General features: G+C 46.2%; 1 protein-coding gene and 1 pseudogene across 2 annotated transcripts in view; both read left to right on the top strand.

The window, feature by feature from the left end:
- The window catches only part of LOC149437784 (uncharacterized), an 82,274-nt gene that overhangs the window by 12,921 nt on the left and 48,509 nt on the right, over window positions 1-20,844 (top strand). The window lies entirely within an intron of this gene.
- LOC149437786 (uncharacterized) lies at window positions 9,046-20,361 on the top strand (annotated as a pseudogene). Its single transcript, XR_016308008.1, has 5 exons — window positions 9,046-9,102; window positions 15,474-15,597; window positions 15,714-15,811; window positions 15,891-16,101; window positions 18,926-20,361. The product of XR_016308008.1 is annotated as an uncharacterized LOC149437786 (transcript).

Below are 20,844 nucleotides of genomic sequence, written 5' to 3'. Positions count from 1 at the left end.
GTTTTATATATATTTATACATACAGTGAGGAACAGAAGTATGTAAACCCCCTGCAATTTTGCAAGTTCTCCCACTTAGAAATCATGGAGGGGTCTGACATTCACATTGTAGGTGCATTCCCACTCTGAGAGACAGAATTTTAAAATAATTCAGGAAATCCCATTGTATGATTTTTAGAGAATGTATTTGTCTCGCACGGCTGAACAGAAGTATTTGAACACATAAGAAACAGCAAGAATTCTGGCTCTCAAAGACCTATTACTGTACCTTTAAAAAGTCCACCTCTACTCCACTCATTAATCTAACTTAGTAGCACCTGTCTGAGCTCTTTAAAGACACCTGTCCACCCCACAGTCAGTCAGACACCAACTACTACCATGGGCAAGATCAAAGAGCTGTCAAAAGACACCAGAGACAAAATTGTGGATCTCCACAAGGCTGGAAAGGGCTACGGGGCAATTGCCAAGCAGCTTGGTGAAAATAGATCAACTGTTGGAGCAATTGTTAGAAAATGGAAGAGGCTAAAGACGACTGTCAGTCTCCCTCGGACTGGGGCTCCATGCAAGATCTCACCTCGTGGGGTATCACCGATGATAAGAAAGGTGAGGAATCAGCCCAGAACTACAAGGGAGGAGCTGGTCAATGACATGAAGAGAGCTGGGACCACAGTTTCACAGGTCACTGTCGGTAGAACACTACGCCGTCATGGTTTCCAATCATGCATTGCATGGAAGGTTCCCCGGCTCAAGTTATCACATGTCCAGGCCCGTCTGAAGTTTGCCAATGACCATCTGGATGATCCAGAGGAGGCATGGGAGAAAGTCATGTGGTCAGATGAGACCAAAGTAGAACTTTTTGGTCTAAACTTCACTCGTCGTGTTTGGAGGAAAAAGAAGGATGAGTTGCATCCCAAGAACACCATCCCTACTGTGAAGCATGGGGGTGGTAACATCATGCTTTGGGGGTGTTTTTCTGCGAAGGGGACAGGACGACTGCACTGTATTAAGGAGAGGATGAATGGGGCCATTTATTGTGAGATTTTCAGCAACAACCTCCTTCCCTCAGTCAGAGCATTGAAGATGGGTCGTGGCTGGGTCTTCCAACATGACAACGACCCGAAGCACACAGCCAGGAGAACCAAGGAGTGGCTCCGTAAGAAGCATATCAAGGTTCTGGAGTGGCCTAGCCAGTCTCCACACCTAAATCCAATAGATCATCTTTGGAGGAAGCTGAAACTCCGTGTTGCTCAGAGGCAGCCACGAAACCTGACAGATCTAGAGGAGATCCGTGTGGAGGAGTCGGCCAAAATCCCTGTTGTAGTGCAAACCTGGTCAGGAACTACAGGAAACGTCTGACCTCTGTAATTGCAGACAAAGTCTTCTGTACCAAATATTAACACGGATCTTCTCAGGGGTTCAAATACTTCTGTTCAGCAGTGCAAGACAAATACATTCTTTACAAATCATACAATGTGATTTCCTGAATTGTTTTTTTAAATTCTGTCTCTCAGAGTGGGAATGCACCTACAATGTGAATGTCAGACCCCTCCATGATGGAAAAGTGGGAGAACTTGCAAAATCGCAGGGGGTTCAAATACTTCTGTTCCTCACTGTATGTGTGTGTGTGTATATATATATATAAATTTATTTTTTTTTTATTTCAATATTAATAGTTTTTCTATTTTTTCTTCTAAAAAAAGAATAATAAATATATAGACAGTTGTGTTCAAAATAATAGCAGTGTGTTGAAAAAAGTGAATAAAGCTGAAAATCCTTCTAATAGCTTTTATTTCCATCCACACAAATACATTGAGAACACGACACATTCTATTCCAAATCAAAACATGAAGAAAAATATATCAAATTTGTGTTGTTCCTCTAAAAAAATGGAAGAAAAGTGAATATTAGACGGTTCAAAAAAATAACAGTTTTTGTATTCTTCTTTACAAACTCAAACATTCACTATATAAACTGAAAAATGTTTGAAGATTTTGCTTTCCTTTGAATGACTTCATGAATATTTGGTTGTATAAGCACTGTTTCTGAGAACTGCTGTACATCTGTGTCAGGAATGGACTTGCCAATAACGGTGGGACTCACCTGCCCTGTATCTTGTAACCTGCATTCCTGTTCCTGTTTCTGCCTGACTTGTTGCCGACCCTGCCTGATCCTGACCTCTGCTGACTTCTCCTGTTTGATCCCTGGTTTGTGACCCTGACCATTCTCTCTGCCTGCTCCTCCTGTACCTACCTGCCCGATAGTTATCGACCCGGCCTGCCTGACTACGTTGTGCTCTATATGTGTATGTACCTGTGTATCTATATCAGTTTAGGTTTGGGTTTGTTTCACCTTGTTGTATGTATTTGTGTTAGCTTGGGGTTTGGTGCGCTGCGTTTATATTTGTATTGTTAGTCTCAATAAATTTATATTATTTACTATATCTGAAGCCTACGTTTCCCTGTGTCAGTCCACACACTTCTGGTCACACCCGCATCCCTGACAATCTGTGTTGCATGGAGTCACCCAACTTCTGGCCCCTGTGATCAGGTATTCCAGCCCAGGATGATTGGACCACATTCCACAGTTCTTCTCTATTTCTTGGTTTTGCCTCAGAAACTGCATTTTTGATGTCACCCACAAGTTTTCTATTGGATGAAGATCCGGGGATTGGGCTGGCCACTCCATAACGTCAATCTTGTTGGTCTGGAACCAAGATGTTGCACATTTACTGATGTGTTTGGGGTTGTTGTCTTGTTGGAACAACCATTTCAAGGGCATTTCCTCTTCAGCATAAGGCAGCATGACCTCTTCAAGTATTCTGATGTATTCAAACTGATCCATGATCCCTGGTATGCGATAAATAGGCCCAACACCGTAGTATGAGAAACATCCCCATATCATGATGCTTGCACCACCATGCTTCCCGGTCTTCACAGTGTACTGTGGCTTGAATTCAGTGTTTGGGGGTCATCTGACAAACTGTCTCCACCCACTAGACCCAAAAAGAACAATCTTACTTTCATCAGTCCACAAAATGTTGCCCCATTTCTCTTTAGGCCGGTCAATGTGCTCTTTGGCAGATTGTAACCTCTTCAGCACATGTCTTTTTCCCAACAGTGGGACTTTGCGGGGACTTCTTGCAGATAGCTTGGCTTCACATCGGCGTCTTCTAATTGTAACAGTCCTCACAGGGAACGTCACACCTTCTTTCATCTTCCTGGAGCTGATTGTTGGCTGAGTCCGCGCCATTTTGGCTATTCTTCTATCCATTCCAATGGTAGTTTTTCATTTTCTTAAACGTCTTTCAGGTTTTGGTTGCCGTTTTAAAGCATTTGCCATCATTTTAGCTGAGCAGCCGATCATTTTCTGCACTTCTTTATATGTTTTCCCCTCTCCAATCAACTTTTTAATCAAGGTACGCTGTTCTTCTGAACAATGTCTGGAACGACCCATTTTCCTCAGAATTTCAGAGAGAAATGCACTGTAACCAGCATGTACAACATTTGCTGCCTTCCTTCCTAAATAAGGGCAATAATTGCCACCTGTTTTTCAAAGAATGAATGACCTCACTAATAGAACTCCACACGGCTATTATATTGAACACGCCCCTCAATGAGTGATTCAATGACACAGAATCAGCAGCATGCATGTCATGACTGTTGGGTCTGTTGGATTTCTATGATTCTACTACACCTGCTAGGAAATTATTTGCCATGTAGAAATATCATTTCCACCAAAAACAGTGATTGATCCGGTTAGTGATGTCTGACTGCTATTATTTTGAACACAACTGTATATTTTTTTTCACTTTGTTTTTTGGTTATATAAGGATTGTGCCATTGTTTCATGTAGCGCAGCATTTTTTCACTTCACATTATGATCATCAATGGACAGCCAGAGAGCATGTCAGCATTGTAGGATATGAGCAGCTTGCTGCAGTGTGGGTGCCAACAAGTGGCCATATTCTGGTTCTGGTCATCTAGTTTAGTAGCCCAAACTGAAAGAGGACTTTGCTATGTTGGGTAGGGCTAGGACTTACTACCGGGGCCTGTACTATGTGACTGTTTAACATCCATGTGTTTCTTGAATGTCAGGGCTCGCATCTTTACTGTGTCTTTTTTTTACTCTTCACGTATTTGTACCTCAGAATGCCCGGGGTGCTATGGGGGAGATCCAGCCCCCCCAGGCAAGAAATGTAAGCTCTGTGTTCCAGTTATACGGTGACAACAGCATAGAGTGCTTTCAGGATAATGGACAAAGGTAGACAAGTATTGCATGCTGTTGTTGGTTTATATTACAGATAATACATTTTGTTTGGCTTTTTCTACATTGTTCCCCGATCCAGACATTCATGGCCTCATGTGCTGTGTGTGCCGACACATCCAGACCCTGGAGCAAGCCCTGGAGGTGGACCCAGCCAAGGACAAGCCTGGACTTGTGGTCTATATTAAGCAACATTTTTAGTTTTTGGTTTTAAGATGTTTTTAGATTTTTATAAATTTGTAAATAAATGTTCTATTTCTCTTGGACAGTGCCCTGTGTTGTGGCCTTCTTCAGCCTTTGCAGGTCGGCAATCTTCTTCATTGCAGTTGGAGCTGATCTGCATGTCCCTAAAGCATTGCAGGACTCTGCTAGCTCCAGCTGCACTGGACAGTCTTGCTTACCTGGAATTGTTGGTAATGTCCAAACGAAGTGTTTTCTGGCAAGTCCAGCTTTAGGACTGTAGCAGATAGGATTGCATGTTTCCGAGAGGTAAACCAGCTCCTTCAATCCTAAGCTGGGATACATAAAGATTGAAGTTGTGTCAAACACCGCCTCTAGCAACCCACAGAGCAGGGTTCCCCAGGGCACGGGGTCTAAGCCCCAATCTGCTTATTCACCAGGGCCCCTGATGGTGGGGATGGACTTGGAGCAGACTGAGACCAGGTCGCGACCCCTGAGTACGTTCGGCAGTGGTAGAGAGCACCGTCAGGGGTGTGCGGGAAATAGAGCCTGACGTGAAGAGGCTGGCAGGCCTAGTAACAGGGACAGATCCATGCGGTATGGATGGATCGTAAGGAGTAGTCAGGCAGTCCAGTCAGCAACGTGCGGGCAGCGAGGTACCAGAGGAGCAGGCAGAGAATGGTCAGGGTCACAAGCCAGGTTCAGCAACTAACGGGCAGCGCGGTACAGAGGATCAGGCAGAAGAATGGTCGGGTCAAGCCAGGGGTCAAGCAGGAGACAATCAGCAGGGTCAGGATCAATGCAGAGGTCGGCAACAGGAAGCTTCACAGGATCAGAATACAGGAACAGGACAATAAGACCAAACGGCAACTTGTGTCTTTGCAGGGCTGGTTTAAATAGCCCGCCCTGCACAGACAGGTGCCCTTGGGTCCCAGTGCCTGCCAGCGCCATCATAGGTGACAGGTGCGCCTGGGTCCTAGTGCCCGCCTGCCTGCATGTCTTGTCGGACACCTACGCATGTGCAGACTCATGCGTCGCAGTGATCCCTGACAAGTTGTCTGCTTGCTGTCTGCAGCTACTCCCAATCTTGGTTTGCTTCCTCTTGTGAAATGCTGCAACAGTTTACACAGAACACTCCATTCACGTTACATTGTTCACGTTTGGAGTAGCTCTTCATTCCATCCAGGGACTTCTACATAGCTTGGTGGAGTGTAGTTCTGCAGAGTTCCAAAAGGGGGGTGCAGCCAAGTAGACAAAGTGTGGGGGATCCTGTGGCCCAACTCTGTCAAGATGTCTCCCATCACCTCATCTCTAGTTGGGATTGGCATTACACAGAAGTCACATGACTTGAAAGCTGCTCTTGGAAGGACTATCAGTTATGGATGAGACCAGTTACATGCAATGTCCCCCAGAAAAGAAGGGGCCCTAATGGGCAAATTGTCTATCTGCTCCACACATACCACTTGGATCCAACTTGTTGCTCATTCAGGTCAGTGTTTTGGCAACAAGAGGTGGGGAGGGAATGAAGTGAGGAACAAGTGTCCACTGGGCACATAAATTCCATAGGCACACACATCTAGAATCAGGCAGCTAAAGATCCTATGCCCCCAACCAATCTCAGGACAAGATGTTACACGGGGTGTAAAGCAAACTTAGTCTGGGTCCAGTTAGTCCAGCATAATGATAGTCCAAACAACAGAAGGCCTTCTTCTTATTCTCCCAACTTTTCTGTGTCTCTAGCATTCCTTGGCAGGCTTACTGTGTGTAAGTTGTGTCCTGGTGTCACGCCTGGTGTCCTGGATATTACACACTTCTTGTATAGTGTGTGTCAATGAAGTAGCACAGGGAACATATTTGGACAGCAGTGTCAGTCTCTGGGGGGGGTGAGTGTTCCATGCAGGAGTCTTGGCCAAAATCAGCACCCCAAAAAGACAAAAGCTAGCCGACACTTAGAGAACAAGCTGCAATATTGTGTGTTCCCATATTGGGGAACGTTAGCCTTGCCCACAGAGTCCACTGATAATTCTAAGCTCCCTTGGGACAGCCAAATGGTTAGCAGATAATGGCCAACCGCTACATGTGCCAGAGAACTTGTGTGATGGGGAACAGCTAAAACTATTTGCAGGACAGACCACCAGGTGAAAGCAGCAGAAAGGCCAAAGAGTCTCACCACCAATGCCTCTGGAAGGGTCACCTTTTAGTTTTCTTTCTGAAGTGCTGCTTTTTTAGTGTTCGCTATTTGGAATTATTGGTAGCCATACTCAGAAAAGCCCCTGTGTTGGATTCCCTACATGACCAAGCCACCATTATTACCCCAAATGCATTGTTGACAATTTGAAAGACACGTTCTGCTACTTTCCAAATAATGTTTATTACAAAAAACATACAAAATTAATGGGGAGGAGGAGGCTGCTGCTGCAGAGGGGGTGGGTGTGAGGGTTGGGGAGGTACAGTGTGTGGGGGGCTGGGAAAGAGTGGTGGGGAGGGAGTGCTGGGGGAGAGGTTGAATGGGGGGAATGGAAGACAGGGAGAATGTGGGGAGGGGCATTTGAGGGCTGAGGATAGTGGGCAGGATGTGGAAGGTAAGGGTGGAAACGGGATTGAGAGGAGGAGCATGTAGAAACAAGGGGAGGGGATGTGAAAGTGGGGGTGTGGTCAAGGGGCAAAGTGGAGTGTGAGGAGGGAGCAAAAGAGGGATCCATGGGGAAGGAGGCATACTGGTCTTCAGGTGAGGTTTCTTGAGGGGGCTGCTCCAGAGTGGGTAGTTCCAGAATTGTCACCTCCAAAGCTTGTTCCCCTGCTGATTTCCTGGCACTTTCTACAGGGAAATCTGTGGCAACCTTGGCATTGGCCCCAAACAACTACTGCACAGGGGTTGGGAGCCTCTGGCCGAAGGTGCATTTTGTTCAGCCCCTGCTTGACATAAGGCCCGGATATCATGACTAAGGTCCTGCAATGCTGTAGTCTGCTCCCTGACCGCGGTGACAAGTCCAAGCAGGGCTTCATGTTGGAGCCCCAGTAACCTTTCTATATTACTGGATGCATTAGAAAGCCTCCTTTGCTCCCATAATCTCTCCATGTTGAACAGCCTTTCCCCAAGCTTGAGAAGGGGGCCGGGTCCAGGTGGACGGGGTGCCGATCCAGCTGCATCCAATGTTGGCTGCAAGGAGAAACAAACAAAAAATGAAAGAGTGTTTAACACACAGCACAAGCGTACAGTAGGACAGGGGCCTCGTCTGACACCAAACACTAGATCATGTTCTTGTCCCACCCCTAGGACCAGGTATTGGTGAATGCCTTTCCCTGACACATTACACTGGATGAACATTTGACTGAAATGAATGGTTTGGCATCTTTACCCAGACTGATACCTTCCTGCTGATTTGTCACATGCACATCACTCCCTCCAGCTCCTGACTAAGCAATGATCCGAAAAAAGTAAGTTACACATCACGGTGCCAAATCCTGCCCAGCCAGGAACGGAGTTATACTCTAAATGGGTGACTCATTAGGGAGAACATCTTTAGCATCTCTTACCGGAAGTTCAGGCAACTCAGGTGGAGGTGACGGCATTTCACACAAGTTTGGAGTGCCTGAACTTCCCTGCACCACAATAAACTCATTGAATGGAAATGTAAACAATCATGAGCTCTTTTGGGCTTTAATTTTAACAAGGATTTGCCTGGAGACCTGCGGGCTGTAAAATGAGACTTACTGATTCCAAGTGAAGTGGAGGAATGCTGCCAGTTCTGCCACCCATAGTGGTGACCAAAGTGTGTTTGACCTTCCCTTTGTGTGGCTCAAACCTGAAGGTGAGCGGCACGATTGGGAGGTGATGGGTCCCTGTAGTGGATCATTTCCTGTATATTGAGCAGGCATGATATATGATGTCACTAAACACCAAACACATTGGATATTCTGGGACTGTCAGAGTTGAGCATGTTGACGTCGGTCAGATTACATGTATGTGTTTACATGCGTGGAATGTTTTTGTGTCTGGGAGAAGTTGTGAAGTTGCGAGGGCGAGTCTGATTTGGAATGCTCAGGAGATGTCAGCTAGTTAGTGATTCCTTCCCTCAGGAATCCCAGAGATCCGTCCCCTCCTGTTATGGGCTATGGCTTGCTGCAAACATTTCCTATGTCAGAGATCTGCTCTACAAGGGGACGTCCTGTCTATTGTTGGCCAATGTCCGATCCCCTGTAGGTGGGCATAACAGTGTTAGGAAGGATTTATAAAGATGCTTCGTGTCCTGTGATGTATTCCAAGAAATGGATTTTACAGATCATTGATGCCATTTGTTACTAAGAGACAGGAATTGTTCATTGCTGAAGGAGCCCCTAGAAACCTTTGGAGGACCCCTGGCTGAGAAAGGCTGGACTAGGCAGTCATATATTTCTGTCCCCCTTGGTGGGAGTGGAGGTGACCCCTCTATAAGGATCTACAGTCCATACACACCCAGCACAAGGCCGGGGTCACACTACCAGATGATTCTCGGGGCTGCAGTTCCTCTGAGCTCCACAAGGTGGCGATCTCACTTCTACCCAGACAGGAAGTCTCTATGGAAGACAGACAGGAAGTGATGTCAGGTACAGACAGGAAGTGATGGCAGGTACAGACAGAAGTAGAAAGGAGACGTTGGTAGAAGTGGCAGCAGAGGAGGTAATAAGATGTTATGTTCTATTTACACCCAGTAACCAACCCCCGTCCTCTTCCTCCATAGCCACGTCCGTCCTCTTCCTCCATAGTCACATCCGCCCTCATCCTCCATAGTCATGTCCGTCCTCTTCCTCCATAGCCACGGCCGTCCTCTTCCTCCATAGTCACGTCCGTCCTCTTCCTCCATAGTCACGTCCGTCCTCTTCCTCCATAGTCATGTCCGTCCTCTTCCTCCATAGCCACGTCCGTCCTCTTCCTCCATAGTCATGTCTGTCCTCTTCCTCCATAGTCATGTCTGTCCTCTTCCTCCATAGTCACTGTGACGTCTTTTATCTCCAGCAGATGATGATACACACATATATAGTGTGGGAACCCAGATGAACCCCTTCAGGGGCAGAACATTCCCCCACTTCCGGGGCCGGAACATTCTCCTCATTGTGGAGAGGTGTCACCTTCTCACCTCATCAGTCTATACTAACGGATTTTATTACTTTAGTTAGTGGCGGGGGATGGGGGGATATTTAGGGGGATTGGAATATCTATGTCTTTGTTTTATAAGATTCAAATAGGAAGAAAGAGAGAAAAATGTCATTTGTAGTAAATGTCCTGAACACAATGTATACAGTCCTCCACTCACTCTGATGGGAATACATTAGACCTTGTTTTCTCCCATCTTTGCACTCCCTACAACCTCACAAACACCCCCTTTCCTCTCTGATCACAATCTCATCACCTTCACAGTCTCCTCGTCTTCAAACACCTATCCCTCCAAGCAGCAAACAATTACCCGCAGAAACCTTCACAACTTGAACCCGGCTCCTTTCCACTCTGCAACTGACCAACTCTATGACAGAATCTCTCCCCTGTCCTGCCCTGACCTGGCCACTGCTGTCTACAACAGTTCACTGTCATCCACACTGGACTCACTTGTTCCTCTAACAACACGAAGCATCAGGCCCCGACCATTACATCCGTGGCAGACTGACCACACCAGACATCTTAACCACCTCCCATCCATCCGTTGTATATAAATGGCCGGATGGTGGCAGTGCAAGGTCAGGTGGCCATTTATAAATGGACTCCCTGCCCCCTGCTTATGCGCACTTCCTGAGAGCATGCAGCACCACGAATACCGATCAACGTATGGGACCTCTCTGTGAGGTCCCGATCATGTGATTACCGATTGGCCAATCAGTGATCACAAGATGTCACTTCTGACCAGGGGTGGACTGACCATTTGGAAACTCGGCACTACCTGAGGGTCTGGGGTCAGTAGGGGGCCCCATGAGATGCCCCTGGTACCTTTTTCATAAGCTTTTTTGAGTTTGGGAAGGACACAGGGGCCCCATGATCCCCTATTGCCCGGGGGGCCCCATGAGTTGTCAGTCCACCCCTGCTTCTAACATTGCTTACTACGTGTGAAATCTGTGAATGATCACAAAGGTCACATGGTACAAGGCTATTCACAACAGACTTGTACCATGTGACAAGCTGTGACCAATCACAGCTCACACAGTAGCTCTCAATGGCTGCAAGAATGCAGCCAGAGAGAAGGAGAAATTATTGCTTTTACAGCCTTTATGGGTGTAAAAGCAATCAGAGTAAAAAAAAAAATATCTTCATCACCCCCCACAAGTACTACAGTGTCACCATGGTGACGCTGTACTACTAGGGTGACAGTATGTAAAAAAAACCAACATAAATAATAATATAAAAAAAATTAAAAATGTAAAAAAAATGTTTAAAAGTTATAATTTTTGGTTATAAACTAATTTGGGCTATTTTTTTTTTTAACTAAAAAGATAACGGAATAAATTTTGGCCAAGATTTATCATGAAATATTATTTGCAAAATTTTACAAGTAAAAACTTTTTTCAAAATTTTTGGACTTTTTCATTTACATAGCAAAAAAATAAAAATCCCAGTAGTGAATAAATACCACCAAAATAAAGCTTTATCTGTCTAAAAAAAAAACGGTAAAAAATTCATATGGGCACAGTGTTGCATGACCGCGCAATTGTCATTCAAAGTGTGATAGCGCTGAAAGCTGAAAATTGGCCTGGACTGGAAGGGGGTGAAAGTGTCCGGACTGGAAGAGGTTAAGAGACTTACAATTCCTCCCTCCATGCTGCCAAACAAGCCTACTTTGTCACTCTCATCAATAGTTTGTCATCCAGTCCTCATCTTTCTTCTCTACTTTTAACTCTCTACTTTCTCCACCCCCACCCAGTACCTCACTCACTGCTCATGAGATTGGAAATCATTTCAAAAACAAGATTGATACAATTCATAGCGGCATCACCACTGCACAGACATCCATCCCACTTAGCATACCTTATACTAAACCTCCCTCAACATTTTCCTCTTCTGACCTCGCTACTACCGAAGAGGTCACTAAGGTTTCTCAGAAGCCCGTCTCACCACCTGTCCCCTGGATCCTGTCCCCTCACAACTACTACGATCACCCTCTTCTTCCATCCTATGCTCCCTCACTCACATCTTCAATCTTTCCCTCTCTACTGGTGCCTTCCCCTCCCCTCTAAAGCATGCGCACATCACTCCCATACTTAACAAGCCCTCCGTTGACCCCACCAACCTGAACAACTTTAGACCCATCTCCCTGCTACCATTTACCTCTAAACTCCTAGAACGCTTAGTCTACAATCACCTGAGCTCCCACCTCACCGACAACAACCTTCTTCTCCCTTTACAGTCTGGCTTTCACTCACTACACTCCATTGAAACTGCCCTACTAAACCTCACTAATGATCTACACTCTGCTAAAACCAATGGCCACTACTTCATACTCATCCCAACCAATGGCCACTACTCCATACTCATCCCAACCAATGGCCACTACTCCATACTCATCCCAACCAATGGCCACTAATCCATACTCATCCCAACCAATGGCCACTACTCTGTACTCATCCCAACCAACCAATGGCCACTACTCCGTACTCCTCCCAACCAATGGCCACTACTCCGTACTCATCCCAACCAATGGCCACTACTCCGTACTCATCCCAACCAATGGCCACTACTCAGTACTCATCCCAACCAATGGCCACTACTCGGTACTCATCCCAACCAATGGCCACTACTACTTACTCATCCCAACCAATGGCCTCTACTCCGTACTCATCCCAACCAATGGCCACTACTCCGTACTCATCCCAACCAATGGCCACTACTCCGTACTCATCCCAACCAATGGCCACTACTCCGTACTCATCCCAACCAATGGCCACTACTCTGTACTCATCCCAACCAATGGTCACTACTCCGTACTCATCCCAACCAATGGCCACTACTCCGTACTCATCCCAACCAATGGCCACTACTCCGTACTCATCCCAACCAATGGCTTCTACTCCGTACTCATCCCAACCAATGGTCAGTACACTGTACTCATCCCAACCAATGGCCACTACTCCGTACTCATCCCAACCAATGGCTTCTACTCCGTACTCATCCCAACCAATGGCCACTACTCTGTACTCATCCCAACCAATGGCCACTACTCCGTACTCATCCCAGCCAATGGCTTCTACTCCATACTCATCCCAACCAATGACCATTAATCCATACACTTACTACTTGATTGCTCTGTGGCTTTTGATACTATTGACCATCCCCTCCTCCTCAAAAAACTCCACTCTCTTGGCATCAGAGACTCTGCTCTCTCCTGGTTCTCCTCCTACCTATCGCAGCGCTCCTTCAGTGTTATCTATAACTCTGGATCCTCCTCTTCACTCCCTCTCTCTGTAGGGGTCCCTCAATGTTCTGTCCTTGGACCCCTTCTTTTCTCCATCTACACCTTCTCCCTTGGTCACTTGATAAACTCCCATGGCTTTAAGTACCATCTCTATGCTGATGACACACAAAATCTATCTTTCTACTCCTCACCTCACCCCTTCAGTCTCCTCCTCACCTCACCCCTTCAGTCTCCTCCTCACCTCGCTCCTTCAGTCTCCTCCTCACCCCTTCAGTCTCCTCCTCACCTCACCTCTTCAGTCTCCTCTCGCATTACTAACCTACTAAGTGACATATCGGCATGGATGTCACTCCACTTCCTCAAACTCAATCTTTCCAAAACTGAGCTCTTAGTATTCCCCCCAGCCCGTGCCCCCTCCCCTGACTTCTCCATCAAGATCAATAATACAACCATCAGTCCCTCCCCTCATGCCAGGGTACTAGGTGTAATCCTAGACTCCCATCTGTCCTTTCAGTCCCAAATCCAATCACTGTCCAAATCTTGTAGACGTCACCTCCGCAACATCTCCAAGATACGCCCGTTCCTAACCTCGGAAACCACTAAGCAACTTATTCACTCCCTTGTTATCTCTCGCCTTGACTATTGTAACTCCCTCCTCATTGGCCGACCTCATCGCAGGCTATCCCCTCTTCAGTCTATCATGAATGCTGCTGCCAGACTCATCCACCTTACTAACCGTTCTGTATCTGCACCCCTCTCTGCCAATCCCTCCACTGGCCTCCACTCAGTGTCCTCCACCCCTCTCTGCCAATCCCTCCACTGGTCTCCATTCAGTGTCCTCCACCCCTCTCTGCCAATCCCTCCACTGGCCTCCATTCAGTGTCCTCCACCCCTCTCTGCCAATCCCTCCACTGGCTTCCCATTGCTCAATGGATAAAATTCAAACCATTAACAATAACATATAAAGCCATTTATAACTCCACCCCAAATTACATCACCAATCTTGTCTCTAAATATCACCCAAACCATCCTCTCCGCTCCTCCCATGACATCCTGCTCTCTAGCTCCCTTGTCTCCTCCTCCCATGCTCACCTCTAGAACTTCTCCAGAGCTTCCCCCATCCTCTGGAACTCTTTACCCCATTTTATCAGACTATCGCCTACTCTGCTCACTTTTAGGCGATCTCTGAAAACCTATCTCTTCAGGGAAGCCTATCCAGTCCTCAGCTAATAATGGAATCTTCTACTCCCCCTACCAGTCCATCCCCCACAGTTACTACCTTTTGTACCACTAGCCTCTCCCTCCTAGATTGTAAGCTCCCAGGATCAGGGCCCTCCTATCCCTCTTGTATTGATCTGTATTGTTGCTGTATTGTCTCCCGTTATATTGTAAAGCACTGAGCAAACTATTGGCGCCATGAATCCTGTATAATAATAAAAATGCCCTGAAACCATATTTCTTCATAATGATCCCAGTCACAGATATTCATCCTAAAATGTGATCAGTAAAGTCTCCGGAGATCACGGAGATCTGAGAAATATGATGTGTCCTGGCAAAGCCCAAAGACAAAGGTCATCTTTCATGTTTGGAGAGGTGGGATGCACCTGGGAGCAATGTACAGAAACCTCACAGAGAGTCCCCCACAGCTCCTCCTCCCAATGTCCTTCCAACCAGAGTCAGAGAATCCTATGACATCACACTGACCTCACAGCTCCTCCTCCCAATGTCCCTCCAACCGAAGTCAGAGAATCCTATGACATCACACTGACCTCACTGCTCCTCCCCCAATGTCCCTCCATCCAGAGTCAGAGAATCCTATGACATCACACTGACCTCACAGCTCCTCCCCCCAATGTCCCTCCATCCAGAGTCAGAGAATCCTATGACATCACACTGATCTCACAGCTCCTCCCCCAATGTCCCTCCAACCAGAGTCAGAGAATCCTATGACATCACACTGACCTCACAGCTCCTCCTCCCAATGTCTCTCCATCCGGAGTCAGAGAATCCTATGACATCACACTGACCTCACAGCTCCTCCTCCCAATGTCTCTCCATCCGGAGTCAGAATCCTATGACATCACACCGACCTCACAGCTCCTCCTCCCAATGTCCCTCCATCTGGAGTCAGAGAATCCTATGACATCACACTGACCTCACAGCTCCTCCTCTCAATGTCCCTCCATGCAGAGTCAGAGAATCCTATGACATCACACTGACCTCACAGCTCCTCCTCCCAATGTCCCTCCATCCAGAGTCAGAGAATCCTATGACATCACACTGACCTCACAAGCCTATACCCTGCGTAGTGTGGGGGTCCTGTGGGGGGGAATTATACCTCAGCCTGAAGTGGGGCTTTAATAAAATGGAGACCTGAATGGAGAGGTGAGGAGGATTCTGGGAATATCATTTGATGTGACTATTTGTGTTCAGATGTAGAGTTTTCCTCCTGTGAAGTCTGGAGATCATATGACATCACATTGCCTCCACCTCCCTCCCTGATAGAAGAGAGAAAGAAGAAGAAGATTCTAGAAGTCACCAGAGAGATCACTGAGCTGCTGACAGGAGAGGTGAGCGGTGCCGGGAATTCTGGGACATTCTCCAGTAACAGACAAGGGATGTGTCTGGATGGTGACTGTATCATTGTGTGTGTCAGGTTCCTATAAGGTGTCAGGGTGTCACTGTCTATTTCTCCATGGAGGAGTGGGAGTATTTAGAAGGACACAAGGATCTCTACAAGGACGTCATGATGGACAATCAGCCGCCCCTCACATCACCGGGTAAGAGGAGACTTTATTGTAAAGGAGAGAGCAGTACGGAGGATCCACCTAGATCCCCCATCATCTGATAAACACATAGAAACAATGGATTCAGTCAGTGTGTGTGTTTCCTACAGATGGATCCAGTCATGGGAACCCACCAGAGAGATGTCCCCGTCCTCTGTATTCCCGGGATTCTACACAGGAAGGTCACACCATCCCTCACCATCATCAGGTAGATGATGACAATTATTGGTAGTTGTGATTTATACACAGCATGTTTGTTACAATGAATGTTTTATTATATCTTTCAGAGTGGAATCCTCGGGGATGAGAATATTGATGTTAAAGAAGAGTATAAAGAGGAGGATGAGGAGTATGGAGTGATGGAGGAGTTTTCAGAAGGACACAAGGATATGATGGAGCCACCTAATACCAGGAACCCACCAGAGAGATGTCCCCGTCCTCTGTATTCCCGGGATTCCCCACAGGAAGGTCACACCATCCCTCACTGTTACAAGGTTGGTGGGATGGGGAATCTAGAACATGGACTTGTGGAGACAATGTGTGGATTTTATATGTGATGTCACAATCATAAATCTTACATTTTAAGGATGATATTTTCTCTCATTTCCATGATTTAGAGTGGAGATCCAATCGATATAGAATTTGAGGTGAAAGCAGAAGAAGAAGAGGCGTATGTGAGGGATGATCAGCAGTCTATGGAGGAGGATGGAATAACGGGGACATTTATAGAGGAGGACACTCCTACAGAGATCAGCACAGGTGGGTCATGAACACTAAATCCATTCCTCCACCCATACTGCTCACTGATTGGTCCAGAGTAGGGCGGGGACTGGGTGATATCAGCCTGTAATCCCCTGGTCACTTTCCTGAGCTGTGTTCCCCGTCCTGTATTCCTGGATTTCTCTCGGATAATCTTCCTTCTCTGTGCTGCAGACACAATTTATGTCTCTAGACTGGATTTATGGAGGTTCTGGGGTTCAGCTGGCAGCAAAATGTTCATTTCACCATAGATGTTGAGTTATCTGGGACCTAATCTGTGGGTCTTCTTCCTCATGCCCGGGTAAGATCTCTGACAGAACAATTCTCCCAGGGTTCCTTGCTCTGTGGTCTGCTGGCTGTGCCGGGTGGAGGGATATGTCTGTAGTGTCTCAGACCCAAGTCACTGAGTGCAGTCTCAGGAGATGGGAGGCAGCGGTGTGGGATCTCTGCAACTTGTCTACAGTAAACATTTAAGCTTCCACTGATTACTGAATACCAATATTATGAGTCCTGACCATATTGTACATTACATACTCCTGACCCCTGCACTATATACTCTATGTTGTACATTACATACTCCTGACCCCTGCACTATATACTCTATGTTGTACATTACATACTCCTGACCCCTGCACTATATACTCTATGTTGTACATTACATACTCCTGACCCCTGCACTATATACTCTATGTTGTACATTACATACTCCTGACCCCTGCACTATATACTCTGTTGTACATTACATACTCCTGATCCCTGCACTATATACTCTATGTTGTCCATTACATACTCCTGACCCCTGCACTATATACTCTATGTTGTACATTACATACCCCTGACCCCTGCACTATATACTCTATGTTGTACATTACATACTCCTGACCCCTGCACTATATACTCTATGTTGTACATTACATACTCCTGACCCCTGCACTATATACTCTATGTTGTACATTACATACTCCTGACCCCTGCACTATATACTCTATGTTGTACATTACATACTCCTGACCCCTGCACTATATACTCTGTGTTGTACATTACATACTCCTGACCCCTGCACTATATACTCTGTGTTTTACATTGCATACTCCTGACCCCTGCACTATGTACTCTATGTTGTACATTCCATTCTCCTGACCCCTGCACTATATACTCTGTTGTACATTACATACTCCTGACCCCTGCACTATATACTCTGTGTTGTACATTACATCCTCCTGACCCCTGCACTATATACTCTATGTTGTACATTACATACTCCTGACCCCTGCACTATATACTCTATGTTGTACATTACATACTCCTGACCCCTGCTCTACATACTCTATGTTGTACATTCCATACTCCTGACCCCTGCACTATATACTCTATGTTGTACATTACATACTCCTGACCCCTGCACTATATACTCTATGTTGTACATTACATACTCCTGACCTCTGCACTATATACTCTATGTTGTACATTACATCCTCCTGACCCCTGCACTATATACTCTATGTTGTACATTACATACTCCTGACCCCTGCACTATATACTCTGTTGTACATTACATACTCCTGACCCCTGCACTATATACTCTGTTGTACATTACATACTCCTGACCCCTGCACTATATACTCTATGTTGTACATTACATACTCCTGACCCCTGCACTATATACTCTATGTTGTACATTACATACTCCTGACCCCTGCACTATATACTCTATGTTGTACATTACATACTCCTGACCCCTGCACTATATACTCTATGTTGTACATTACATACTCCTGACCCCTGCACTATATACTCTGTGTTGTACATTCCATACTCCTGACCCCTGCACTATATACTCTATGTTGTACATTCCATAGTCCTGACTTCTGCTCTCCCCCTCCCCCCACTGCTATATATACACATAATATGGATTCTCTTTTGTTACACCCATTTCCTCCCAGCTGGACATTTTATATCGGATGATGTGATTGGAGCACAGACTTTTACATGGTGATAATAATGTGATAACATCCTCCAACTTTGGACACTTAAACAGAAAGTGATAATGAGGGAGGAGTCAATACCCCAATGATGGTGGTCTTCAGGATCAGTCCAGTCTTCATCTTGGTTGTTCTCCCCCCATCCTCACTCTCTGACCTCTGGTGGGGCTCAGCCCCGCTGTTCTTCATGACTAAATCATGGACTAAATAAGGAAGTGCAGTACTTCTTGTGTTGGGAAGATGGCGATGAGTGATAGAGGGGGTGGGGACCCTCGTCCTATAATCCCCTCATCACTGTCCCTCCTATAAAAGACAGTTCTGGTTGTTTCCTCACTCTCTGACTAAGGTCCATGAATAAAGAAATGACCTGGTAGGAGATCAGAGGAGCCATTTCCTAGTTCCCTTGAGGGTGGAATTGTAAGCTCCTCAGAGACCAAGCTGCCTGATGTGGGCGGAGTCCTGGTTTGGGGGAACCAATCAGCTCCTGTCTAGTAATCCTCTTTGTCTTTGTATTTTAGTCCATGGCCGGGAGATGAGGAAAACCTCCGAGGATTGTCTCACTTTGTCTCCAGACTGGAAAGTAGAAGATGAGGACATCACACAGTATAGTCCAGGAGAAAACCCGGCTCCCTGCAATGTCCATCTGGCACCACCCAGTGTAGATGGACCATCGGATTCCTCGTATCCTGAGGAACCTCAGACTGTGCGGGACCGGGCCAGCCTTCCAACAGGGAGGAGCTTCTCCTGTACTGAGTGCGGGAAATGTTTCCCTTCTAAATTCCATCTTAATGAGCATAACAGATCTCACACGGGGGAGAAGCCGTATTCCTGTCCTGAGTGCGGGAAATGTTTTTCACAAAAGTCTAATCTTAAAACACATCAAAGGCTTCACACAGCTGAGAAGCGATATTCCTGTACTGAGTGCGGGAAATGTTTCCATTATAAATCCAAACTTAATGAGCATGAAAGATCTCACAGAGGTGAGAAGCCGCATTCTTGCCCTGAAGAAGATGAGGACATCACACTGTATAGTCCAGGAGAAAACCCAGCTCCCTCCAATGTCCATCTGGCTCCACCCAGTGTAGATGGACCATCGGATTCCTTGTATCCTGAGGAACTTCAGACTGTGCGGGACCAACAGTCCCTTCCAACAGGGAAGAGCTTCTCCTGTACTGAGTGCGGGATGTGTTTCCATGCTAAATACCATCTTAACGTGCATAAAAGATCTCACACAGGTGAGAAGCCGTATTCCTGTCCTGGGTGCGGGAAATGTTTTTCACAGAAATCCAATCTTGTCAGACATCAGAAATCTCAAATGGGAGATAAGCCGTTCTCCTGTCCTGAGTGTGGGAAATGTTTCCGTTTTAGATGCCATCTTAATGAGCATAAAATAACTCACACAGGAGAGAAACCGTATTCCTGTCCTGAGTGCAGGAAATGTTTTTCACAGAAATCCCAGCTTATCGTACATCAGAGATCTCACACAGAAAAGCCGTATTCCTGTACTGAGTGCGGGAAATGTTTCCGTTTTAATTGCTATTTTAATGAACATAAAAGAATTCACACAGGAGAAAAGCCGTATTCCTGCCTTGAGTGCGGGAAATGTTTTCCACAGAAATCCCAGCTTACCGTACATCAGAGATCTCACACGGGGGAAAAGCCATATTCCTGTCCTGAGTGCGGGAAATGTTTCCGTTTTAAATGCCATCTTAATGAGCATAAAAGAACTCACACAGGAGAGAAGCCGTATTCCTGTCCTGAGTGTGGGAAATGTTTTTCACGGAAATCCATTCTTTACAAACATCAGCGATCTCACACGGAGGAGAAGCCATTTTCCTGTCTCGAGTGCGGGAAATGTTTTTCAAATAAGTAAAATCTTTTCCCACATCAGAGATCTCACATGGGGGAGAAACCGTATTCCTGTCCTGAGTGCGGTAAATTTTTTTCAGTGAAGGCCAGTCTTTACAAACATCAGAGATTGCACAGGGGGGAGAAGCTGCTTTCTACTCTAGAGTGAGGGAAATGTTCCGCACTGAAGTCCTGTCTTCCTGTACATCAGGGGTCCCACACAACCCTGGAGGTGTATTAGTGCCCTGAGTGCGGGAAATGTCTTCTAGATGAATGTTGCTGGACATCCCAGATCTCATGTGGGGAAGAAGCACACCCTGATATACACCTCAGATATACTCCATGGCTGATCATCATGGAAGGAACAGTTCATAAGGAGATCAGAGGCCCCCAAAGACATGGATGAAGTGTGGGACCGGGTTGGCCATTGATGGCAGGAGAAGAATATAAATGGAGTCCTGCCCTGTGATTGGCTGAGTACATTTGTGGTGGGAGATTTCACAAACACTTGGAGGTCTATTATTAATACTTTGTGGACAAATGTTCCAAGCACTCATTAGGCCCACAGTTGGAGGTGAGGACAAAACTTGCATGGTGGGGGATCACTGAAGAGGTGGGTGGTAATAAAATGTCCCAATTCTAGAAGAGTGAC

This window comes from Staurois parvus, unplaced genomic scaffold (genome assembly GCF_062004578.1).
Source record: "Staurois parvus isolate SC_StPar_1 unplaced genomic scaffold, SC_StPar_1.0 ptg001254l, whole genome shotgun sequence".
Taxonomy (NCBI): Eukaryota; Metazoa; Chordata; class Amphibia; order Anura; family Ranidae; genus Staurois; species Staurois parvus.
This window is presented reverse-complemented; position numbering and strand designations above follow the sequence as displayed.